Below are 27,472 nucleotides of genomic sequence, written 5' to 3' on the forward strand. Positions count from 1 at the left end.
AGTGGCGCTTTCAACAGGTGAAATCAAACGGTGAACTATAAATCAAAACCTACACCATAGGTATCTACAGCGGGACTCCCATTCACTCCTTGCATCAAGTATAAATTCAGCCCAACCAATACAGTAAACTACCATGTGCAGCAGGCCACATGCCTCCCACCAGCCTGAGTGGAACACCTTAACACAGCATGCAGAGATTGAAAAATGCATTAAAACTAGTATGCATGAGCGGAGAAGTCGAAATAGATAGCTAAAAGTAATGGAGAAATGGTTGAAATATGTGGGTATATAATTTTTTATACAGCACTTCAAAATCAGAAATTAGAATTGCTTTACAAATGGCAGGTAGAAGGCAATAAAATAATTGAAGTGAAATGTCCAGTATGAATTACTGAAAAAAAAAAAGAGACCAGGCCTAAACATCAACAACACCAGGATCACTCTGTCTTGTATGATAAAACTATAGCAATATTTGAATATCAGGAACATGACGAGTAGTGTCGATGATGGGGTACGTAAGCTCAACTGACAGGGCTGTGGGGGTAGGGCAGCCAAAAAAGGGTTGGGAACCGCTGCTCCAGCCCATAATCCACTCCTCGTCTCGACTCTGGTGGAATGACATTTCCACTTGAGGCTCAGCAGAGTCTATGCAATTTCTATTTCAATGTACTTTTTCAAAAAAGTGGTGTGCCTACATCACCTTCTCCTCTCTGAATCACACTCCCTTTGCTGCTCTCAGTCTAATTACCATGATTATAGTCACAGGAGTGCTGTCTGGGCACTGAGATCCAGACTATTGCTTTATTTTTGGTTACTTATAATTTTGGTGATGTTGAACTTTAAGCTTATAGTGACAAAAAATCGTGACAAAAAAATTTCACTTCCTCCACTCTCCCACTTCCCTCACCTCTCCTGTTCGCCCCCATCTTTTTCCCCCTCCTCTCTCTCCTTACTTTTTTCCCTTGTCCTCATCATTCCGTCCACACTCAGTGATTAATTATTGCTGCTCAGTGTCAGTCTTTTTATAATATTAGCATTATCTTTTCTCCCTCTCATCACTCTCTTCCCCTAACCTCTCGCCCTTCCTTCCCTTTCCTCCTCTCGTGTCATTTTCATCTTTTCCTCTCCTCTCATTTTCTCTCCTCTCTTGCCTTTTCTGTATCTCCCCCTCTCTCTGCTCTGCATCTCTTTTTTCTCTCCCTCCATTCAAGGTGATTAATTATTTCTGCCCTGTGTGCTGTCCCCTCTCCCTTCTTTAAAAATCATTATCCAATCTTTTATTAACACCATTTGGGCTTATCTGTGCTAAGCCATTAATAGCTTGGCGTTTTCTTTGCTGGAAAAATTAGGGCAATTGCTCTCTAGGCTACACTTGAGAATCACTTAACTTGAATTTAAAAGTCGGAGGGTTGAATTTGTATTTCTTATGACCATCTAATTCCAAATGTTCTTGGAGAGTTTAAGCTGTAAATGTACTTGGATATAGATCAACGTATGTTTACTCAGGAGGAAATAACAATAGGTGTCAGGCCACAGGGGCAATACCTTGCTCATTATTGGGCCCTGGTTGCTATCAATTTTTAACAGGCCAGACTACTTCAAAATTGCTATGTTATGCTATACAGGGGCTGGACCCAAAAACATGACTAGGACAGTGGAAGTGAAGTAGGTTCCGTTTATTTCTAGGAAACACAATGAGGAACCAGGAGTGTGGAGGTAATGCTGGAAGCCGGTCGACTGGAGGCAGACAGCAGACCGACACGAGGCTGGGGAGAGCGGGCAGGCTGAGGCAGGAACAGCGGTCTGGGGTGGAGCAGATGAGAGCTGTGTGAGGTCCTCCTAGGAAACAGGTGGGCAATTTGGAGGCAGGTGACACAATCGAATCTGGGCACTGGGAGTCAAGGGGTTAATCTGGCGTACAGATAACATACAGGTAAATCTCTGCTAAGGTAGTCAGCAGCCAAGGCGTAATACCACAAAGGTAAATGGACGAAGACTGGTGAGAAGAGCCGGGTAGATATACTGTCAGGTGTGATTGTGGATGGAGAGCAGGTGAGCAGCAGCAGATGGGTAGCAGGTGTGTCAGTTGCTGATTGGCAGTTCCTCGGAGGCCGTGCCCCACAGCACACACACAAAATTACCGACCTATTTCAAAATACTTGAAAAACTTGTGGCTAAGCAACTTCTTGCTGCTGTGGAAGATGTCAATATCTTTGAAACCTTCCAATCTGGTTTTCGTCAGCATCACGGCACAGAGACTGCCCTTCTTAAAGTCACTAATGACCTTTTGATGACCACTGATGCTGGCATGTGTTCCATTCTCGTACTGCTTAAATTTGAGTGTTGCTTTTGACACAATCAATCATGGCATTTTATTGGACAGACTGAGGAAATGGGTGATCATATCGGGCACCGTACTGAGTTGGATCAAATCCTATCTTTCAGACAGAAAATTCTGTGTGTCCATTAACAACCATAGTTCGTCATTTGCTACTGACATGTATGGGGTGCCTCAAGGGTCAATTTTGGGACCAGTTTTATTCTCTCTATATATGCTCCCGCTAGGTAATATAATGTAATATACAGTTGTACGTCCCTGTTAAGCCAAAGGACCTCAATATGCTGAGTTCATTACAGGAGTGCCTAGTAGATATAAGAAACTGGATGTCAAACAATTTTCTTCAGTTAAACTCAACCAAAACAGATTTTTTGTTATTGGCTCCAGTAACACAAACAGTCAAATACTGCCATCTACTGGGGACCTGTCTGAGTACATAAAGCCTGTTGCTAGAAATCTTGGCATCTTGGCTTGTTTGACTAATTTAAGCTTTGAGCAGCACATTAAAAGACTTGTACAAACTTGCTTTTATCAACTAAAGAACATTGCCAGAATTCATCCTATTGTAAGTTTTAAAGACACAGAAACTATTTTACATGCTTTTATCTCATCACGCCTGGATTACTGTAACAGCCTTTTTACATGCCGGAATAGAAAAACTGTAGACCGGCTCCAGACAGTACAGAAATCAGCAGCCAGGCTTTTAACCAGAGTAAATAGGTTTGAAGACATCACCCCAGCTGTAGCCTCTTCACACTGGCTTCCAGGACATTTTAGATTTGATTTCTAAATGACCCTGCTCACTCCTTGAGATCCTCTGGCAGGGGCCTTTTATGTGTTCCAGACTCTCGGCTGACGACCAAGGGGACAGAGCTTTTGAAATAAGCGCCCTGAGGCTCTGGAACACCCTGCCCGAGGACATACGTCAGGCTTAGTCAGTGGCTTCTTTTACATCTAAGCTTAAAACGTACTTTTATCGCACCACCTTCCCTGATTTCATCTGATTCTAGTTTTTATTATTTATTGTGGTTCGTTTAATATTTTACTGCTGTGTTTTATTGGTTTTTATGATTATGTTTTAAGTGTTAAGCACTTTGTAACTTTGTTTTGATAAGTGAATAAATAAAGATATTATTATTATTATTATTAAAGATACATTAAGCAGATAAGAGCAACTATCCATCTTGACAACTCATTTTGTCTGTATTATGTTGTCATTATTTGTTTCTATGTGAACAAATCTTCAAACAGAGAGTGAGAAAACTTGTTTCTAATGAAAATCAGTGTTATATTTAAGAAGCTGGATGTGCATGTCATGCATGAAGGATATGTCAGACACCTCTGATTAGATTATGATGAAACCTGGAGAAATGATGCATTCCTACAGGATATTTTCACTCTTACACTGACTGACACAACCTGCCTGAGCTACAAAAAACAAGGTGTTGATATGATGGATGGATTAGTATTCAAACTGTTATTATTTTGGATTGTTAGATTAGAGGACAATGTTGGACAGTTGGTCCACCACTTTGGTCCACACTGAAATATCTCAACTACTATAGAGGTTGACATTTTGTGGTTTTTTAGTGAAATGTCTTGACATCACAAGATGGATTGACCTGAAATTTGCTACAGAATCTGATATCCATGGTCCCCAGAGGATGAATGACACCGACTTGCTCTCTGACTTTTCATCTAGCGCCACCAGCTGGGTTTTGTCCGATACTTTGGTTTATGACCAAGTACTTGCAAAATTAACTAATTCCCACATTCCCATCAGACTCAATTGTACTTTGTATTTAGTGCATATTAGCAAATGTTAGAATGCTAACACGCTAAACTAACACGGTGAACATAGTGAACATGAGTCTTGTTGGATTATAATCCTGTTATAGGCCTATTTTGTATTTCTACCAGCTGTTGTGATTTTCTGTTCATTTCTTCCCACCTGCAACTCTTATGCCACGGCCAGCCGACCAAATGAGGTGATCTGGAGGAACATGGCTGTTCCTCAGTTTTTTACTATGGCACTTGTTTTTTGGTGGGGAGGATTTTCATTTTCAACCGTTACTGATGTGTGCTTGAACTGTGACACTTGATGCTAAATAAAATGAGTTATTAAGATGGATAATGTTTCACATGAACTCATATTGGATTTATTGCTTATTTTGCTTTTACAGCTGGTATCACAGTAACTTATAAAGTCAAAATGGATTTTTATATCAATGAGAGGTACAAGTGAAAGTGTTGTATTTAATTTTTATTAATTGTGCAAATTCAGTAAAATCACGTGTCATTCTATGGGTGTGTTCGGAATTGCATACTAGCGCACTATTCATACTAAATATGACGTCAAACTGAGTATGTAGTGCATTCCAACTGCATAGTATGTGGATTTTGTGTACGTGAGAAATGCCCCGATGCATACTAGATTAGCAGGAATTTCTGAATATGCACCATGACCTTACTACACATACTCAACCGCCCCAAAATGCATTGCATCTCTTCAGACTGTCCAATGACGGACTGTGAGGCAGACGGTTCTTAATTCTTTATTCTTCTTTGAAATCAAACGTGAAACACAAACAATAGCCTTTATCGCTTTTTCACCCTTTTTCTTTAATTTGCCTTAAGATAATACTGGAAAATATTACATTGAGTGAAAGACATAATGTTGATTTACATTTGTGACAAACAATTTTCATTCAACGGTAGCTTGGACCAGTAATGTTGTGATCGATACAGTCATGTGATGCGGAGAAGATGTATCGCTTGAGTATACTTCAGTGTGAACAATCTGCTGGTAATGGCATACTTAATCGGTCATTTAGTAGGCAGTATACAGTACATAGTGATTGAGTATGTGGTAGGCAGTACGTTAGCATGTGATTTCGAACACAGCCTATGTATGCTGGGGAAATCCAATGACAATAGTCTCAATTCAGTCCACTGTGATTTGCAAGACAACAAAATATGCAATAAGTCAAGGTAATAAAGGCAGTATACTGTAGATACAGGCTCATTACTTTCACTTTATGGTTGAGAATCATTTAACTTGGACTTCCAGGGACAATCCACTGTAAAACAACATTTAGTCCATTTACTAGAGCTGGAGGCTGTTGCACAATATGTTCACTGTAGCTGTTTCCATAAAAAGTGAATTTCACAACATTTGGACTTCAGGGATGGATGATGTTATTATGATGCAGCCTACTTAACTTAGATGTAAAGCCTAGACATTTACACCACAGTGCTTAATGTGTTTGAGAACAGCTTTATGTTGGGCAGTGAAGGGGTACGTTATCACTCTCATAGTGAAGAAGCATTCAATCTGCAACTGTGCCGTTTTAACATGTGGGTGCATTCACTCTGGGACATCACAGCTATTGATCATGCTTTCTAAAATGGTAAAACACAGTTACAGTGCGGACAGAGCTCATGATAACGTGGAAACATTTGGACATTTCCAAATTTCCAGCGAGAATGGAAAAAGAAATATGAAATATGAAAATATGAATAAAAGGAGTGTGTTGTGTGTGTGTAACCTTGATACAGTACGTGTGTAGATCGCACTGACATTTCCAACTGCAGACTGTTTAAGAAAAAGTACATTTAACAGAAGCACCTGGAGCACACTCACTCTCCGATTCTCTCTCCCTGTGTGTGTGTGTGTGTGTGTGTGTGTGTGTGTGTGTGTGTGTGTGTGTGTGTGTGTGTGTGTGTGTGTGTGTAAGTGACCTCTGTGCGGAACTTCCTCTAGTGTCCACAGCATAATTAGATGGAGCTGAGACCATCTGCAATACATCCATCACTGACACTCGCACGCACACACACACACACACACACACACCTCTGCACCTGCAATGAAGACAGAGCGAGCGAAAGAGGCCATAGTCCACCTCGAATCAAGTTAACTCAGACATATCCAGGTTAAAGGAAATTAATATTTGCCGTATGCTGCTCTCACAGATTCTAACTCAGCAGCTCTCACCTGTCTGGACTGGCATGCCTGGAGACTTAAATGTCAAGACAATCAACCAATCTATAGCAAACACATTGCATTAACATCATGAAAGTAGATGGTTTTTCATAGTTCAGTGGGTAAGGCAAGACACAAACACTGCCAGTGTCAGGGCTTCATTTCCCTCAGGGGCCTCCTGTACTGAAAATGAATGTAGTCACAGCACTGGAAGGTAGCTAAACATTCCCGTTATGTGGCAAATCCTTCCTGAATAGCAAACAAAACAAGTCTGAACTGTTAGAAATGTAACCTGTGAGCAAGTTGTGCCCACTATTCTGGGACGTGTCCATTCATTGTTCTGTATCTGGTGCATTATTTTGCCAGATACTGTGCACGATTTTTTTATTGGTTCTCATAAACAAGACAGAATGACAGTGACTCCGTGGATTCATGAGGGCAACGCATGCTGGCCAAGTCGCAAAGCATTGTGGGTGTCATTTGACTGACCATTTCACACAACAAACTTGCTGTGCAGATCATAGATGTATTAAAGTTACTCTGTGGAGTTCTTGACCTCTAGTTGGCCTATGCAGCAGTTTTTTTTTATATACAGTCCTGCCAATGGTTTCACACTACTGATAGGCAGGTGGCGATAACGAATGTAGCAATTCACCAACAAAGTGAGTAAACATGACTGAACAATGCAGGTTTGAAACTTTTAAGAAAAGTTGGCTTTGCGAATGTTTTATGAGGAAGGAAATGCATTCAACACAACTCAAGGATACACACAATGCATTTTAGACTTCAGAGGAAAGTCCAACATGGACTGAAACGTTTGCACTTTTGTACTCTATGCACATTTTTTCACTGTCTGTACAGCCCTGTAATGTATCAAATAGAAATATTTAAAATCCAGACTCTGGTCTGAATCCTTTTTTTGTTCTCTGTGTGCAAGTCCTCACTTGCTGCGCTGTAGTTTTCCCCTGACTACTGCACCAGAGAAGAAGACAAACAAAGGACAGCTTTTTTTAAGGCGCAGCTCAAGCCTTGCGAATCAAAAGTACCTTTTGGGCCAGCGTGTGCGTCCACGTTAAGCTGCCGGAAGTTGACATACCAAATGTAGCCACTACGCCAAAATTGCCACACAGCCCAGCGCCGCTCCCGGTCCTTGTCTGGGGGCTGGGTACTGTCTGTACCCAGCCCCCAGACAAGAACCGGGTACTGACAAGGTTTGTGCTTTTCTGGAATGCTCACTGTTTTGACATATATCAAGCATCCCCAGTGTGTACTGCTCTTTTGCTGTTGTTTGCCATGTTGCAACTTGCACAACAATTCAAATAAAAATGCAAGCAGTTCCAGCAAAATGTATAGAACATGGCTAACATCAGCTGTAATATCACATTTGTCAGCTAGAGGCACTAAATGAAAATACTTTATGAATTAATGAATGAGAAGTTTTCTGTGTAACCAAATAAAGTGGCACATTGGCAAAATAAGAGAAGAAATTCTTGCATGGGGTGTGGAACGGGCTTCAGATTCAAAATGAGGAAACCCAATAGCATGAGCATAATCTGCGTAATGTACCAACTGTCATAGTTAGCCACTATGGCCCCTGATCCTTTTGTCCTCTTCTGTATCTGCCTTCCCCTGTGTTTCCTGGCGGTCCCCTGTCCGTCTTGTTTGTGTGTGTGTGTGTGTGTGTGTCTGGGTTCTGGGCTGGTTTCCAGATCTCCCGGCTGCTATTGATTACCGGCACACCTGATCATCATCATCATCATCAACCACCACAGTTATCTACCGGGCTCATCCACACTTCCAGCGCCAGATCGTCTTTCGTACCCAGCACACGCGTTATACGTAACGGCTCAAGTAAGATACCTGTTGAAGTTTGTCTGTACTTACCTTATGGTAACATTGTCTGTCTGCGTTGTAGACCTCTGTGCTGCCGGTGATCACTTCCCTGTGCCACGGCCATCGGACTCTAGTCTCAGTCTCAGCGTGTCTTCACCCGATCAGCCCAGCCTTCAACCACGCCAGCCAGTCCAGAACCCGCTTCCCTGGTCTCCGCTCAACGCACCACTCTCCAGCCTCCGTCCAGTCCGGTCGAACTCTCCGTGCTACAACGCACTTCGCCAGACACGCCGCGATCTCCTGATCTTTCCACACAATAAAACTGTTCAGACCTTGATCAGCTCTGTCCGTGTGTCCTGCTTTTGGGTGCCAAGTTCGTTCCACATAACACCAACACAATCAAATGTTTACAGGAGTACAGACGTTAGCCAGACTTCTGGGCTCAGTCCTTTGGTGTCCTCTTCAAGTATGTGTCCCTCATTGTCACCACCTTTTGCACCATTCAGAATGACAACGATTACACTGGCTTCTCTACGATTGCACAGAAAGCACACGCTGTAATAGAGTTACACCGGTTCGTGGCGGGTCAGCACATCAAAGAGTGGATTTTCATTACAGTTACAGACAAAGAGAAAGAAGAAGGCGGGGAGAGACAAACTTTGAGACAGACCGAAAAAAAGACAAGAAAATGAACAGCAGAGCAAGTTAAGCATGGACATCGCATAAAAGGAAAACACAGCTTCAACTTTCAACCACAGACAAGTAGTGGGACGTGCAGGACCACAAGACAAACAAAGGCAGATCAGACATAAGTGTGAGGTGGACATGCTGAAAACAGGGTTGAAGTGACTGGATGACTGAGACCAAAAAAGACACAAGATCTGGATAGTTTGTGACATGACTGACTGGGTATTAAGCTACAGCGAAATTGGCAATATATTGTATTCAATGAATTAGCTCATGTTGTGGCTAACATGTTAGCAAACAATTGCCTAGCTACACATCAAGACACAAAGTAACATTAGATTTCATTTAGAGTTTCGTGGGTGATCAGACATGTTGCACCCATATTCACTCTCCTCTGACCTCTGTTTTTGTCTCCACCAACACCTGAAAACAATATGTGCTCTGTGGTCTGTGCTAAGGGTTATTTCTTCACTAGCTAATCGCTAACTTTGTGCTAGCTTGACACTAGATTGATATTCAGGTATCGCATCAGCAATTTTACAATATTATTAAGCGTTTCTTGCTTCAGTCCTCAGAGCGGGACGTTTGGTCAAGATTAGCTAATATGCTAGGAGCTTTTTAATTAAAAAAAAAAAAAACATATTAAAAGCTTTCTTGAATCACACAGTTTACATTGGAAGGAAACAGTTATAAAGAAGGTGACTGAAAGACAAGAGAGCAAAAGAGACATACTGTAAGCCGGGGATATATTTAACCGTGCGAGACGGACATGTCTACAAAGGGAGAGAGTGAGAGACACTGCTGAAGTGACTAGCCAGCAGATCCTGTGTTAGGAAGTTGCTTTGCAGCCTTCACTGACTTACACATGATTTTCAACTGACAGGATGGCTGACACAACCGGACACACACAAATACACCCTCACACACACACTCCAGTGCAGCTGGACACACACTCTATCGCTCTCATCACACACATGCACACACAGGCCGTGACAGTAAGGCGAGCGGACACATTTTGTAGGCTGAAGGGACAGTTGAGGACAGGATAGTGACAGGTGTCTAATGAAAGAGGAGAGCATAAAAGAGAGGAAAGAGGACTGTAAATAGAAGTGGAGAGAACAGGACAACTACAGCAAGGAAAAAAGAATGAATGAAAGAAGAAAAAAAAAGAAAGAAACTGACAGGTGTCAAAGCAGTCAGGGAATCACAGCTGATCTACATGCCACGACACTACATCTCTACGTTCAGTGTGTGTGTGTGTGTGTCACCTCACATCGCTATCCCTGTGAATGACTGTGACACCACAAAGAATTTGTATTCCTTGACCTTGGACAGAGACAGCTCTGCTGAAACCAAACCTTCACGTCTCCGCAAAGGCGACTTCTCAGGAAACCAACAACAAATGGTTGATTTTCCCACGTGGAGTGAGCACTTGAGAGAGTGCCTTCGTTTTAGCCTTTACAAAACCAAAAACACACAAGCAAAAGTGTAGTGTAGGGAATGGATTAAACAGTAGGTTTATCTGTTAAGCGGCAAACATTAGCATGCCCGACTAACTAGCTTACCTACAGTAGTGCGTTTATTTCAAAAGCAAGGGGTATATCATTAGCTAGCTACATTATTTTGTAGGTTTACAGGTTACGTTAAAAAAATGCCTGTTCAGGACTGGAATATTCACCCAGTGGGAGCCAAGATGCAAGTATATCAGAGTTTAGGGTAATGATCACAACTCTGTCCTGCTCTTTAGAGGAAGTCTACACTCCAACAGCTAGCCAAATTTGTGTTAGCATTATGTTTGCCAAACTCTTCAGTTGTTTCTCATTCTCTTTTTCACACTTTATGGAGCCTGTTCTTCCACTAATAATTACAAATATACCACGGCCACAGAAAATACTTGTTTCTTATTGGCTGCCGGGGGATCCATTACAGTACAATAGGACACAACAAACATAGTTCAGCTATAGTTCAACAGTTTAACCACCCGTGTGGTTAAATCAGTGTGCAAGGTAAATTAAACTGCAGGTAACCATAAAAACAATACTTGTTAATGTTTCAGCCTCCCTTTTTCTACTTTTGTCTTTAGTAAGGTATTAGATCAATAATGCAATAATTCTGTGGCCCAACGCAGAAAATAACTGTTGCTAGAGTAGAAAGCACGGCATTAAAGCAATAATGACAGCGAGCTCTCAGCACAGGTCCATCTTTGTCAAAAGTTTGACTGTTGCATTTGTTGTATGTCAAAACCTTAACCAATCATATTAAGCACAGAAATACTGAATGGAAATGTGAATTATATTGATGTCATTCAGAAAAATGTATCTGCAGTAGGTGCTGAGTGGCTTTTTCCAAGCAAAACAGACAGAAATGTATGAGTGGAGGACTGCACTGTGCGATTTTATTATAATGTGTTCCACTGTGAAACACATTTATTTTGAGATAGACTTTTATTACAGTTATTCTAATAAAACTGCAACTCTGTGCATTTCAAAATATGTCCCCCAGTAGCCTACATTACAGTATTTTCCAGTATTTTATCCTCTAATCACCCTGGGGGATCATTTTTGCCTGTTTCCAAACCACTGAGCTGTCTCCTCCTCACAGCGAGCAGAAATACTGGGACAGAGGAAGGAAACAAGGAAACGTCTCTGTTTTTTTTAAATACCCCAAAGACATGAATATGTTTGGTAGCATCTGGGAGAGAGACAGAGAGGGTTATGTATTGTCACACATTCTTCTGTGTAGTATTTTTGGACATCATCATTTCATCATCATTTTTCATTTGTTAGAAAAAAGATATTTATTTTAAGAAAGTAACTGATGAATAATTTTCACTTCAGGAAGTTAAACAAGACCCACATTTAAGGACACACATTTCTCACTTGTACATATAGACGATATTATCTTTTCATAAATCTGGGCCTCAAGTGTAAACTGAAACTAAAACGCAGACTTCATGAGCTTTGTTCCGATTTCATGCTTTGTCTCACGTCACACTAAATGTGATAAATATTTCACTCTCCAGTAGAAGTTTATTCCTTCAAATGAGAGAATGTCTTTGCATTGTATTGTTGGCTTCCAGATTTATTGTGTTGTGATGAAGGTCCTTTGTGTTGGATTTACTTAAGTGTTAAATAAAATGAATGTTCTTCAGCCAGTTATTCCCAGATCTGTGAAGTTGTGGAGATACACAGTATTATACCTTAAAGGGTAATTCCGGTTTATTGCAACTTGGGTTTTAATTTGTAATTTCGGTCATCATTATCATCATTATCAGTTGTGATAACACTGAATTCACCCAAGTAATTGAGTCGTGGGAAAATGACGACATTGCTACAACAACAAGAAAAGTGAGAGGTCAGACAGGTTGTAAACAAGCCAGCAGTTTAGCCAAATTATCTAGAAGGTAAAACTGAAATGTTAGTAATGACCTCTCATTTGCACAAGAAAACTGAGTGCACACACAACTATGCCGCAGTACAGAAGGTCAAAGTTGAACCAGGAAGTTGGTCTGTAAAATGGATGTTTACAATAAACACTCCGGTCAATAACTTTGCTGATAAAGATTGTACATGCAAAACAGGTCTTTTTATTTAAATATGCTGATTTGTTATAGATTAAACCACCCAACAGTACAGATTTTGTTAAAATTAGCTTTAAGACATTAAGATACTGATTACATTATTTATTATTGTTTATTATTATTGATTATTGATTATTGTTCCGGCCCGGTCGAGAGGCGATAACTAGTCCGATAGTATAGCTCAGGTAGTTCCAGTTTGGAGATGTGTGCCAGCGGCAAGTTCGCTACATTACACAAGCTCTCTTAGCTTTTTTAGTCTAATAAATAAACTAAATAAACTCACAAACTGTCAAAGGAAATAATCTTACACCTATTTTCTTTATCAAACAGAAAAATACAACTATACACCTTCTGAATTCACGTTTCTGTCTTTCACCAAACTATTACACACTACTAATACAGTTAATTCAAACTCTGACAGAAACAGAATAAAACTCACCATGACCGTCTTGGTTAAGCCTTTAAACTGTTCCAACAATCACCAACTGTGGTTTGGTGGAAATAAATCTTTAATTCACTGCATTAGCTGTGAAAAATATTCTGTCTCTACATGCTGTCGCTGCCTCTCTGATGCCTGACCTCCCGCTCGCTCCTCTCCTGCTTGACGCCCGAAGCCGCAGTTTTGGAAGACAGACAAATGATGACGTACTGACAGTCAGATCAGAAAATGCTTCTATGTGACGTTCTAGAGGGCATGGACAAATGACATATTTTGTTGTTTAGTTTGGAGGACTTGTTGGTACTACCCTACTACAATGGGATGGATTACTTCACAGAATAAGGTTAGTAACAAGGCAGAGAAGAGTACATCATGAAAGCATGTTCCTTCAGAAGGCCTCATGGTTCTGGTTGCACTGCTGCCAACTTGCCAACTTTGTCGCTGGCGTTGCTGCTAGCAACCTTTCAGTTTCCCCTAGTGGCTTCTCAACAACAATTAGTAACAAATCCAGCAACTTTTCTGAAAATAGGGATCGGTGTCACTGTGTTCCCACCCAAAGCATTTTTGGTGACAAATCTGTTCAGGTGATGTAAACATGGCTGGCTGCTCCTCTGATGTGCAGTGAGAAAGCAAATGACATCTGTATGATGACATCTTGCAATTTGTAGCAATCGCTTGAGAAACATATAACTACTCTACTTTCATTGGAAATGTGTTGGCAACACGGGCTTCAGCATCATTTTTGGGCCTGTTTGTAAACCACCCTTATCGCAGCCAAAGTGGCTGATAAAGGATATAAAATCATATTGTTTCAGTATGGCTACAGCACTGAGGTAGCAGAAATTACTATGACTTTAAACTGAACTCAAACCACATCAGTCTTACTCAAACACTATAGGAAACCTCTAAGGTTCTGTGTACTGACATCAATTAAAAGCATAATGACTTTGCTAATGACTTGAGGTGCACTTGATTGTTTTGCCCTGTGTGCCCTGTGTGATGCTGTATTGTAACTGCAATTTGTAAAGTGATTCATTCAGTTTCAACATTTCTCCTAGTCATTTTTTCCCAGGCTTTATGTCTGAATACCCGGGGTTCCATATATTTAAATTACTAAATATAAACACAATAAAATAGAAGTGCTTGTTTGTTATGCAAACAAATCTTATGGAAGTGTGTATTAAACCACAGGAAATGGAAAATTGCATTTATAGTTGTTGAACAAGTAAAAAGAACAGAGGCAGTCCTCATGAAGGATGTGGAAGCTATAACGAGCTGTGCTGCAGTATTTGAATTCAAATGAACAAACAATGAAACGATTGTGTTGTTGCTCACAGGTCGGCCACAGAGTGTAAGAAATAATGGACACAGTGAATGGACTGCTACAGTGGGCTGAAGTGGACGTCACACAAGTGAAAAAAGTGCATTGTCAGAACAGAGACAGAAGTTTCAGGAGGAAGACACGGAAGATGGGCGGACTTTACCATTAGGCAAAACTGCCTGGGGCCCCCAACTAAGGTGATACCAATAGCTGTAGATAGGATGTTTAGATATAATACATATAAAATTATGTTCCTGTTCTGACACACACACACACAAACACACACACACACATATACATATATACATATATATATATATATATATATATATATATATATATATATATATATATATATATATGTGTGTGTGTGTATATATATATATATATGTGTGTATATATATATATATATATATATATATATATATATATATATATATATATATATATATATATATATATATATATATATATATATATATATATATGTATCAGAATCAGAAATACTTTATTGATCCCAGAGGGGAAACTCTTTTGCTACAGCAGCTCACTGTCACGTCAGTGCACACAAGAATAGAAATACTAGGCAAAATATATAATACACTATAATACAGGTCAGAAAATAAATTAAGTACCAAGTGGGTATAAGTATAAAATAAAATAAGTGTGAAGTACAAAGTGGGTTTACTGGTTGATGATAATAATATGGTATAAAGTAATAGTGCATGAACTGCCAAGTTAAGTGTAGCTTATTTATAATGAGACGGAGGATATTGCACAGCAGTAATAGAGGTAAATATATATCATGCAATAACTTATCTTCTTTTATCACCATTAATGCACTGCTCCATACACTACAGTTTAATAGACTGTTCCATCACTAGATGAGCCACAGCAACTGCAACACCTAAACACACCTGCTGTCAGATCTGAATCTGAGTCGAAGTTCAAGGTAACGCAGTATTCAACCAACACAACATCGAACAGTGAAACAGAGGACTCACAGTGGGCATTCCAAAATAACAAACAAGAGGGAAAATACTATTAGGTTGTTTCTTCGAGATCCTTGCATCATGCAAACCAGTGGCGAAAGAAGTATTCAGATATTTTATTTATGTAAAAGTAGCAAAACCACAATGTAAAAGCAGTGTCGCCAGTAAAAGTCATGCATCAAAATGTACTTAAAGTAGCAAAAGTAAAAATATTCATTATGCAGAATATCCCATTTCAGAATTATGCATATGATTTTTACTAGATATTAATTACTGATGCATTAATGACTTCATCACTTTAATGTTGCAGCTGATAAATGTGGGGCTAATTTTAATTACTTGATATGCTGCTGGGTAGCTTAACCTTTTATAATATATCATAATTTTAAGTTGATGCACAGTATATTTTGTATTAATAATCAAAATCTGCAAAGTAACTAGTAATTAAAGCTGTCAAATAAATGTAGTGGAGTAAAAAGTGCAATTTTGCCTCCAAAATGTAGTGGAGAAGAAGTATAAAGTAGCATAAAATGAAATTACTCAAGTAAAGTACCATTTAAAGTAACATTTTCAATAAGTACAGTACTTGAGTAAATGTACTTAGTTACATTCCACCACTGATGTAAACAGGTTGTATGTGTTGCCTGTAAAATCTAATGAACTAAAGCTGTCAGATAAACGTAGTGGAATAAAAAGGACAATATTTGACAATATTTCCCTGAAATGCTGTCAAGTACAAGCAGCAAGAAATTAAAGTTAATTATTAATTATATAATAATAAGTACTTGAGTAAATGTACTTACGAGGGAGGCCCTGTGCCTGAGTTTGTCCGGGGCACCCAAATCACTAAATCCACCCCTGAAACAGGATACATGAATTGTTACTTATGGTGCTAGTCTTCCCCTTCTCTCCAGCTGTGTCCTCTGAACTCTTCATCCTGCACATGTCTGAAGAAGAAACTCCAAAGGGCTGACTCCTAAAAGACGAAGAGTTCACGTCATTGAAAGGCCAGAGTACCTGAAAACTTTGAGCACGATCACGCACAGACGTGATGGCCACATGATGAACGTGTAACTTGAACCGGGTAACCTTTTGGACCAATTAGCGTCACATCACTTCTGAAACAAAGGTGTCCCTGCGCTCAACACACACACACACACACACACACACACACACACACACACTAATGTAGACAGGCATGAACACACGTAGGTAAAGATACAGACACACAAACACACAGCTTCATTCTCTACCCCCGGCCCCATCTGTTGTGTGGCCCCTGTCAACTAAATGTCACCTGATGACATCATAAGCCTGTCAACCTTTCCCCTTGTAACACACACACACACACACACACACTGTGCTCACACTCGGCCTGACAAAAGTAAAACGCTGCATGTGACACCTCCTGCCTTGTCCTTTTTATGTTGTCTCCTCCACTCACCTTTCCTCATCTTCCTCTTGTCCTCAATTCCTCTTCTGCTCTCCCTCCTCCTCATCCCTCGTTACACTCCTCCTTTCCGAGTAACCCCCTTCCTCCCCAGTCCTCTCCTCAACCCATCCCCTTTTCCATTCTACTTTTTCCCCTTTCTTTCTTTCTTAAAGTCTATGGTCTCCTCCCCACTTTTATCCTTTTCTGTCCTCTCCCTCATTTTAAAAAAAACCCTCTCTCCTTCCTCCTCCTCTCAAATCCTCCCCAAAGCCCCCTCACTTTACCCCCATTCTCTCCTCTTCTCTCCTCTCCTGTCCAAGTTAACTTTGTTAGTCTGCGCAGAGTGTTTTGACTGTTTAGTTGAAGTTTCACAGAGGGCTTATTCACACCGTTGCCTGTCCTCTCTCTGTCTTCCATCACCTCGCCCGCACACAAAAGCACATACAGAGACCACAAGCAAAACACTTGCGCGCACACATCGGTGCATACAAGTTGACACCTGTACGTGCAAGCCGACGTGCAAGAAAATAGGAACAGGATGGTTGCATGTGGGCTCACACATGGGCACAATATGCATGTATGCACACATGCAAAAACAAAGACACAGTGCTGTGCATCATTTCAACATATCTAAAAAAAAACTCACATACTGTATCAAATGTTTTGTGGCTGTATGGGTGTACCTTCTATGCCAAACAGAGACAGACAGTTAACCAAAGCTTGAGCCATGTATTGTCATACTTCCTGCAGAAAATCTCCTCACACTTTGATGATGTGGAAAAAAACTGAGTGGGTTTTAAAGTGCATGTTCCCCACATTCGGATTTCAAGGTAGTTGTTGATCATTGAGAAGTGAGTCAGTCCTAAATGTTGTATATTTGAATTCCTGGATTGGAAGCATTAATACTGTTATGCAGTTTCTGTGGTAAAACTCTTCAATAGCCAGCAGCAGACTGGTTTTACTGAATGTTAAGCACAGGAAAAGGGTCTATCTGCATGTCAAGCTTTTTCTTATTATAAACAGTTTATGAAAGCTGTCAAAATGATGGCAGACCGCACATGTAGACATCGTGCTGTCTGCAACATCATCACAGGAAATGCAGTGATGGATGTGAGGTTGGTGTGGATTGTTCTATTTTGTATGAAATATTATTTGTTGTTGCATTTGTTTGCCTTTTAATAAATGTATGCCCGAGACGAACGACAGCATCAGTCGTTTCAGCAAGGTGCCCCAAAACCACTTGCTTTTAAGTTACACAGCCCTCCAGCAGCCATAGTAACTATGACAGGAGCAAAGGAGGAAGTCAGGTGACTTTCATATAGAGCGACAAAGTCCCCCCTGGGGAGGAGGTCAGGGTGGATGGATAGGTCAAAACAAAACATTGGACTTTAACACTTTAACAAAAACTTAAATGAAGATTGCACGCCTATTGTATCATTACTATATGGAAACTTTTGTACACACATACACACACACAGGCCATGAGGCTTAGTGTGTTGTCCTGCAGACTTGCTGACTGCAGGGAAAAGTTGATTAGCTGTTGCAAACAGGCTTACATTTATACAAAGAAACAGGGATATCAGAAAGAACATCATGTACTGAGGACAGTATGTATTGTAATGACCATGAGAGGAGAAGTAGCAGTTGTGGGGGACGAAACAGAGACTTTAGCGACTTACAAACAGAGGGAGTGTAGGATTCCTCCCCTAGGGCGCTGTCTCCCCACAAATGGTGGAATCGTGTGCCAAGAGGCTGGGACCAGCCTGTGCACCAACGAAGGGAGAGCTAAGTCTAAACCACAGCTCCCCCCCTTCTTTTTACAACCAGTCAGATAACTGCACATTTCTATTACAAAACCCTGTGTAATGTTAAGAAGAGCACTCTTTCCTAGGATGTTGGCTACAGACTAACGGCTTGCTGGTGGTTTACTGAATAGAAAAGATCCTTGTACAAGATATGTTTTAATCATCCAATGCTTTAATAAATGACAAATTGAGAAATAGACTTTCTCTGGACTGTTCTTCCACAAATAAACAAATGCGCTGATAGGGTCCAATCAGCAAAGAGTTTTCACAGCCTGGGGCAACCAATGAATGTTTGAAGCTAATGACCAATAGACAGGCCAACTAGACTGTCTCTATGGTGAAAAGGTGGAAATGGTGCCTATTCCCAAAATTGAGTTTTTACCAAGATCAGTAGAAGGTCAAATTTCAGGTGGGAAAAAAGTCTGCAGAAGTCCACATGTCTGTGGTGTGTTCTGTTTTCCTATCCAGATTTGACTCTTTTCATGCAGTAGTGCAGGGTACAATTAGTGCCACCTGTTTTAAACATGGCATTCTTTTAGTTTCGAATTGTTTGGATTTCCTAGAGCTGGAAGCACAAGCACCCTGCAGCATGCAGGGATTAATTATAAATTATATATTTTTTTATATATTTTTGCAATCAAAGTCTAATAGTCTGATCTGTACAGAGACTCCTCTGTTCTACAAAAGTCCGTTGTCAAATGTATGATGGTATGCCTGTGCACAGTTGGGCAGAATTTTAAATTCCTCTAGTTTGTTCCCAGCTTTTACAAAGCTATAAACCTGACAGCCAAGACTCTCAGGTGATTTTATACAGAGACAAATCCTAGAGCTGGCTCATTAATATTGAATAGAGGACTAATTTACAGACGCTGTGGCAGTTCCCGGTGTGATTTTACATGGATATGAGCACATTTTTGCCTTTAGAAGCACTCTGAAACAAAGCTTATTTGGAACTCAAGAATAAGTCTTTCTTTTACTGTCAGTGAAGCAGTTCCACATAGATCATAGATGCGTTGTTCATAAAATGAACAACACATCTATGATTACAAAGATGTGTTATCCAACAAAAGTATTAAAGATACATTTTACCACAACTGTGTTATAGTATTTCCAATAAAGACAAGTGAAAGTTAAAGCTGCACTAATTTCTTTTTATATATTAAAATGGATCAAATGACTTTGTGTAATGTGAAAGGGGTTGCTTTTAGTGATGAACCCACAAAGAATTATCACCTGATTCTGCAACTTGAGGAAGTCTTTTAGCACCGTTCAGCTCATTGTTTTGGTTTAATGGTCATTAACTTTACTGTTTTGGTTCAGTCTCACCGCACTCATCTACCTTGTATCAAGCTGCACATGGCAGCTGTTTTTAGCTAAATCTGTGATTGTAAGCTACCTGCCCAGCACCAAACAGCAAACAGATAGTTAGTAACTGGCTGGTGAGCTAATTTAGCAGCTAAAGAGCCAGAAATCTTCCTAAGGAGTCTGTGGACACCAAAATGGAGCTAAAAGGAGAGTGAATATTGGACTTACATTTGCCAGATGGACCGACACATGACATGAATGCTGATGTTGCTCTGTATCTGTTAGGCAACTGTTTGTTTATCCGTTCACCATAGAATTGTAATAATAAGTCAACGTTGTGTTCACAGCTTGTTCTGCTGCCCCCAAGTGGCAAAAAAACAATCAATGCTGCTTTAAAGTCTTTCCATTATTTCAAAGAATGTGTTTTCTAAAACTAACAGAGCCTTTTTAAAGGGGAATAACACTCATTAATTGATTCACCACTGCTGTTATTCAGGCCCAAACAACTGCTATTTATTGATTAACATCACAGCTATCTTCCAAAGCTTCAAACCTAAGTGGACACGGCACCAATCTGTTGTATCAGCCTGGAGCTGAACCACAGTGAGTCTGTGACCTCATATAATGTTTGAACTTTTAAATCGAAGTTCAAAGTTTTAAATCAAATCAAAAGTTCACAGTATGGTAGTATGCATTATAAATAATAACATTTATCCTGATGTCTAGAATAGCATCCTGACTTGTAAAATCATTTCAAACCAAAAGTAGAAAATCTTGCTTTTTTATCTATGCTGCCATAGCACCTTATTTCCTCCCTCTTATTATTCTCAGATAAAGTAATAGAATGTTAATAGAAATGCAATCTTTACAAATCTAAAACCAAATGCAACAAGTCCAGACAGGAGATCTAAAAGGAAAAAAGGGAGGTAATAGTATCATTCACACACCCACCAGCCTACGGGGAAAGATTTCAGACAGAACAGGACTGAGAGTTTGACTTAAAAAGCTTCCCTATTTCAGAGAAGGCTTACTGAGCACACAGCTCTTCTTCACCAACGTCTTGCTTTGCACTCACATGACACATTCACAGCTGGAGCTGCCTGTTGCAATCACAGTCTGCTACTGCTGGCCCATAAGTAGCTTTACAATCCCATAACCATCAATATACAAGTGCTTTTCAAAATGAACAAACTTCCGTTTTGAAAAATATTAGATTATTTTTCAGCCACTTGTGACATAAAGGTGTTCATCAGATTTCATAAAATGCCTTGTAATCATAGTTAAACCAAACTGCTTACCACAGGTTTGCAGAGCATATGAAAGACATACTGCAGTTAAAAATCAATATGATAGTAAAGTGTTTAATGACTAAAATAGTGGGATATAGATTAAAGTCAAAATGTCCAAAAAAATTATTTTAGGTAATAGTTCAGCATTTTGGGAAATTTGCTTATTTGCTGTCTTGGGAGTCGCTCAGCTTAGCATAAAGACTGGAAGCTGGGGGAACAGCTAGCCTGCTGACTCCAAAATTAAAAAATACACCAACCAACACTTCTAAATCTCACTAATTAATATGCTGTATCTGTTTACCTGCTGTAACTCTCTGTAAAACCATGACTTTAAATCAACTACAAGGAACATTTATTTTGTGTTGATTCTGGCAACCCCTGTGGACAAAAGCGCTAGTGCATGCATTTGTTTTGGAAGCGAGTGAAAGAAAGACGCAACTTATTTTTAATACTATTTTTCTTTTTTAAACACAGCTGTTAGCAGGATGGATAGCAATATGGTAATGTATCTATTTGTGGTTATGTAAGATTGTAATATGACGATGGTGAAACAAAGTAAACTTTGTTTTAGTACCATTCATACACCTAGGTTACATGTAAGCCTACAAGATTTGGTTGCTCAGTAATAGTAATTTTGTTGAGAAAGCTAACGTTATCAACATTCCCTAATAATGTTATTTCTTCATAATAATAAGCCACCAGCTAGATATAGCTCGGTAGCAAGGCCAACATAAAATGTTACGTTATAAGCCAATTGTATTACAGTAATGTCCACCGTGACCGATACCTTCATGGACTGTACACAGCCAAATAAAATAGACATTTTACATACAGTGGTGTGAAAAAGTGTTTGCCCCTTTCCTGATTTCTTATTTTTTTGCATGTTTGTCACACTTTTCTGTTTCAGATCATCAAACAAATTTAAATATTAGTCAAAAATAACACAAGTAAACACAGAATGCAGTTTTTAAATGAAGGTTGTTATTATTAAGGGAAAACAAAATCCAAACCTACATGGCTCTGTGTGAAAAAGTGATTGCCACACCTGTTAAAACATAACTGTGGTTTATCACACCTGAGTTCAATTTCTCTAGCCACACCCAGGCCTGATTACTGCCATACCTGTTCTCAATCAAGAAATCACTTAAATAGGACCTGCCTGACAAAGTGAAGTAGACCAAAAGATCTTCAAAAGCTAGACATCATGCAGAGATCCAAAGAAATTCAGGAACAAATTAGAAAGATCTATCAGTCTGGAAAAGGTTATAAAGCCATTTCTAAAGCTTTGGGACTCAAGCGAACCACAGTGAGAGCCATTATCCACAAATGCCGAAAACATGGAACAGTGGTGAACCTTCCCAGGTGTGTCCAGCCGACCAAAATTACCCCTAGAGCGCAGTGACGACTCATCCGAGAGGTCACAAAAGACCCCACAACAACATCCAAAGAACTGCAGGCCTCACTTGCCTCAGTTAAGGTCAGTGTTCATGACGCCACCATAAGAAAGAGAATGGGTAAAAATGTCTTGCATGGCAAAGTTCCAAGACGAAAACCACTGCTGAGCAAAAAGACCATTAAGGCTCGTCTCATTTTTGCCAGAAAACATCTTGATGATCCCCAAGACTTTTGGGAAAATAGACTGACAAGACAAAAGTTGAACATTTTGGAAGGTGTGTGTCCCATTACATCTGGTGTAAAAGTAACACCACATTTCAGACAAAGAACATCATACAAACAGTAAAATATGGTGGTGGTAGTGATGGTCCTCTGTAAAAGTTAACAAGAACTTACCACGGGGCACATTTTGCCTTCTTAAGTTTCCTTAAGAAATACAGCTGTTTCTGAGCTTTCTTGACCGGGGTGGAGATGTGAGAGGACCATGACAGGTTCTCTGTGATGCTGATTCCCAGGAACCTAAAACTATTCACCTGCTCCACCTCAGCTCCACTGATGTAGACAAGGGTGTGTGTCTTTGCCTCCTTTTTCCTAAAATCAGCTCCTTGGTTTTGCTGACGATGAGCAGTATGTTGTTCTCTGCGCACCACTCTGCAAGATTGTTGATTTCCTCCCGATATGAAGTCTCATCGCTGTTTGTAATTGGGCCGATGATGGTGGTGTCATCCGCAAACTTCACAACAGAGTTGTCTCCATGTCGGGGGCTGCAATCATGGGTTACGGTGTGAACAAGAGGGGACTGAGCACACAGCCGTGGGGGGCGCCAGTGTTGAGCACTAGAGTGGAGGAGATGTGACCACCAATCCAAACCGTAAGGAAGTGCAATATCCAATAAGGTCAACATGAGCAATCGGTAGTTAATCATTTACATTTTATATAGTCACCTCAGGGGAAAATCAAATCTGTGAAAGAATTTATAATGGGTATAGCTTTTCTGAGGCAGTGTATGTGGGTTAAAGGCTGCAGAACTCTGCGTGATGTCTGGGGTGACTTCACAATGCAAAAAGAGCACGACATGCAGCAACAGTATGTTATTTTTCTATGCTCTATGCCTATGCTCTTATTAGAGCGGAAAAGAAAACGAGAGCCAGAAGCCACTTTTCAAGGTAACTATTGCTGGAGAAACACAAGTATTATGGAATGTGTATTCCAGGGATTCTGGACATTGTTTGTTTTTTATACTGTACATCTAGTGCTATAAAAATAACCAAACCTGCAATTTCTAAATACAGCACCCGCTTCTTCTGCCTGGTTTCCTTACAGGCCCTCATTGGCTGCAGTACAGCACTTCACAGCTCTCAGACCTTTTGCTCAATCTCTTCACAATATATAACTCTTGTGCAGAGAAAATCAAACACAGCCGTCCAATTCTTGGTACTGTAAGTCCAACAAGAAGCTGTTGTCTCTGATTTCACCAACTTGTGTGGGATAGCTACATCCCAGCTTTTGTCGCACACTGTGAACCCAGTCCTGGTTAGCATCCCCAGGGACAGAGAATACATTTTGATGACATCCTTCCTAAACCTGAGTCTGCGTTTAAACAAACACAGCTGATTAAAGTTTTATTACAGCTTCCAGGGTAGGACAAAGAGTACAGAGTGTCTTGTTCTCTCTCTGGCGATCTGGTGAACATAAGAATCCAGACATAGAGGAAGACTGGCACATGGTGGAAAAATGGAGGGATGTAACAAAAAAGCTTAAGACAGACAAAACATGAAAGATTAAGTGATAGATAATCATTATTAAGAGGATTGGTGAAAACTGGGAGTGGAGGAAAGAAAGACAATGAGTGGATACAGAGGTTTATTGATATTGTCTTATTTACTTTAACTGTCACTTCTTTGACTTCTCCGCTTTACTCACTCTTTAATTCTCTCTTTTTCTTAGCAGCTATCCTCCCTCTCTCTACTCTTATAGTCTGAGTTGTTGTTGGTTTTCCCTTATTTCATATTCTCTTTTTTACCCTTTTTCTCTCAGCATGGTAGACACCAATCTGTGAGTGTCCAATAGATAGAGATAATTAGTTTGGAGAAGAGGAAGAGTAGAAAAGAAAGAAGGGGAGGGAGGGAGGAGAAATAAAGTTGAGGGAAAATGAGAGGAAGGAGAGACAGAAAAAGAGTGAGGAGAAGAAAAAAAGGAAGACAGAAAGTTATGGATATCACATTCTTTGCTGACTTTAATTGGAGGGAAAATCATCACTCTGTGACTGTGTTGGAAGTGGGACAACCAACATGGAAAGTGAACACTTTTGACAGACTATTTTCTCACTATAAAAGGAAAATCCATGCGATTTTCCATTTTTATTTCTTTTTGTCTTCATTTTTGGTTTCAAGCACTCATTGCTGTGGTCTTTCTGAGCTGCATCCTCATCCATCAAACAGCATGGCCAGTGTTGGGTTGTCTCTTTTATTGGCTTTTCTGTTGAAGTTTGAGTTTCCGATTCCAAACTGCTGTTTTCTGTTGTTAGAAACTTTAAAACCCACCACTCCCTGTTCACCAGCAGACTCTTCCTGCAGGACACCAAGCCTGTAGAGCAGCTTCAATGACCTGTTAAGGTTGCATCACTTTTGTGTATTTTGTAGGATAGAAAATAGCAAAATGGACATTTGTTTATATGAAAATATGACTTTATCCAGGCTATTACTTTACAATCCTGTTAGTGAGGCCAGCAGAACTATTTAGTATTTTACAGGTAACAGTTCAGTAAGGTTAGAAAAGACCATGGTGTTGATTAAATGTCAAAACAGTCACTTCATGCAAATCGCATCGTGGGTGTCAGTCATGTGTTTTGTAGGGCCCATCCACTCACTTACTCCCGACTTTGTGATGAAGTATAAGGCCCTGGTCACACCAGAAAGTTGCACAGTGAAGTTCATCTGCACGTCCTTGTGAAAATAGGCGGTGCTATAGAAACTTGGTAATGTAGTAACTACTTCCAGGGCTAGTTGGCAAACTACTGCAGCTTGTGAGCTAACCGTTAACATGCTAGTCCGTCACAATAGCTCTGTAGCACTAGCTGGCTACAAGCTGCAATTTATTCAGGAGATGTATTTTTACCATTGACTCTTGAGCAGTTTATACAGGGTTATATAAAAATAGATAATAAGCTATGTTCCTCTGTTTTGCACTGTCTGAGTCTGTTCCCTAAAGGATCACTGAAGCACTGTCAAGACCATTTGCTCTTGATCGACAGCACAAATTTGCATGTTCATCAATATTGAACTTAACGCAAAAGATTAACAGATTTACTTCAACCCTGCGAGTGGATCTGCTTATCGCAGCGATTCCATTGAAATAAATTGATTTTGACACTGTCACACTATTTCCTACTTTCTTTCGTAATGCATCAGCTAATGCAAATTAGTTGCATGTGAAAGTAAGACATAACAAAAGGATGATCTTTTGTCAGAAACCCTAAACCAAGTGCAGTCAAGATATCTGAATTGGTAGATAATTTAACCTTCATATTGGCTTCCTGTCGCCTGGGCGACAAAATTGACTCGGTCTGGTTTGACTGTTTATAAAGCATAATGTCTCAATTATCACCCAATTCTGTGTTACACCTTTTTAGCTTCCAACTCATTGCCACAAGTTTTTGACTTGTTTTTGGAATTTATGGTCAATATACCTTATTTATATAATATTATTCCTTGTTTTTTAGTTTAAAAAAAGCAGAAAATATGAATTATTTTGACTATAGTTAAGATCAGTTGGATTATCACAGACTGGTATAAGTCAAAGCTTAGTCAGGATACTGTTTTGAAACCATTTCAGTTTTTTTTAATGGTGGTAAATAGTGACATCTGTTGTCTTCCTGGGTCAAATTTGACCCAGTCTGGTTTGATTCTTTATAAAGTATACAGTAAATTATCACCCAATTCTATGTTACATCTTTTTAGCCAACTTCATTCCAACTCATTACCACAAGTTTTACACTTTATTTTGGAATTTATGGTCAATAGACCTCATTTACACGTGTCGCATGTCTTGTCCTCCGTGACCCTTTACACCCCCCATAGTGTGTGTGTGTGTGTGTGTGTGTGTGTGTGTGTGTGTGTGTGTGCACGTCTCTGTGTGAACGTGCCTTCATTTGAATGAGTGGTAGTGTGTGGTCATAATGGTATGTTTTTTTACAAATATATGCAATGGATTTTTGTCACTCTTGCCAGGGCAGAATCGGCACCTCCTCCATGTGGGCGATTGGTCAGGAGGAGCAGCTGGGCAAGGGGGAGCTGCTGCAGGGGTAGAGTTTGCATCCTGCTGGACATCCACAACCAAGCTGCCAGAGATTGGCGTGCGGGGAAGAACCTAGAGTTGTTTGATGAGAGGTGTCACCAGTTCTGTCCCAAGCTCCTCTAGGAACCTCTCCTATGATGGCACTTGTTGTAAAAGATCATCAAATCAAATGACTCTTGAGATGATATGAAACATCTTGAGTGGCACAGTAGCACGAAAAATTGCCCTACCAGACTGGGCATGCCATAAACTAGCCATAGCTTCCTCACTGGATCTGTATACGCCAATGAGAATCAACAGACTCAGATATACCTGTAGGTCTATTCGGTTCATCTCACTCCACTTGTTGCCATACACACTTTGCCCCTCCTGGTTTGTCATGTCCATCACTATCCTTTCAGTTGGCTCTGGCAGAAACAGCTCAAAAGTGGACTTTATGCCACAAGACACTGCATACCTCGTTGGACCCCGGGGGTTCCTCTCTCTCTCCACTCCCATTATGTGTTGTCTGTTACTGGGAGGGATGGAAGACCAGAGCAAATTTCTATCCTTTGACTGGAAACCATCTTCCATCTCAGCAGGTTCCTCTTCCTCATCAGTTGATTCATGATCATGTTTAGTCTTGTTTTAATAGGGGAAATACATAAATAAATACATTTAAAAATGAATAAATTAAATGGAAAATTAAATGGGAAAGTAAATAGGGGAATTAATACAAAGGTAAATAAATACAGAAGGCCAAGCGAAAGATCTCAGGCGGACGGCCCAGGGGCAGGAC

At 40.1% G+C, this 27,472-nt stretch overlaps 2 long non-coding RNA genes across 2 annotated transcripts in view; both read right to left on the bottom strand.

Annotated features, from left to right (window-relative positions):
* LOC122880195 overlaps window positions 1-16,224 on the bottom strand; it is a 30,274-nt gene extending 14,050 nt beyond the window's left edge. Inside the window, exon 1 of the long non-coding RNA XR_006378860.1 lies at window positions 15,976-16,224. This is a non-coding gene — a long non-coding RNA (uncharacterized LOC122880195). The remainder of the gene's footprint in view (window positions 1-15,975) is intronic.
* On the bottom strand, window positions 1,662-14,412 carry LOC122880196. Its single transcript, XR_006378861.1, has 2 exons — window positions 8,205-14,412; window positions 1,662-1,884 (listed from the first exon to the last, which is right to left on the bottom strand). It is a non-coding gene; the product is annotated as an uncharacterized LOC122880196 (long non-coding RNA).
* Window positions 16,225-27,472: the final 11,248 nt, after the last annotated feature.

The sequence above is a fragment of the Siniperca chuatsi genome, linkage group LG8, assembly GCF_020085105.1.
Source record: "Siniperca chuatsi isolate FFG_IHB_CAS linkage group LG8, ASM2008510v1, whole genome shotgun sequence".
Classification (NCBI taxonomy): domain Eukaryota; kingdom Metazoa; phylum Chordata; class Actinopteri; order Centrarchiformes; family Sinipercidae; genus Siniperca; species Siniperca chuatsi.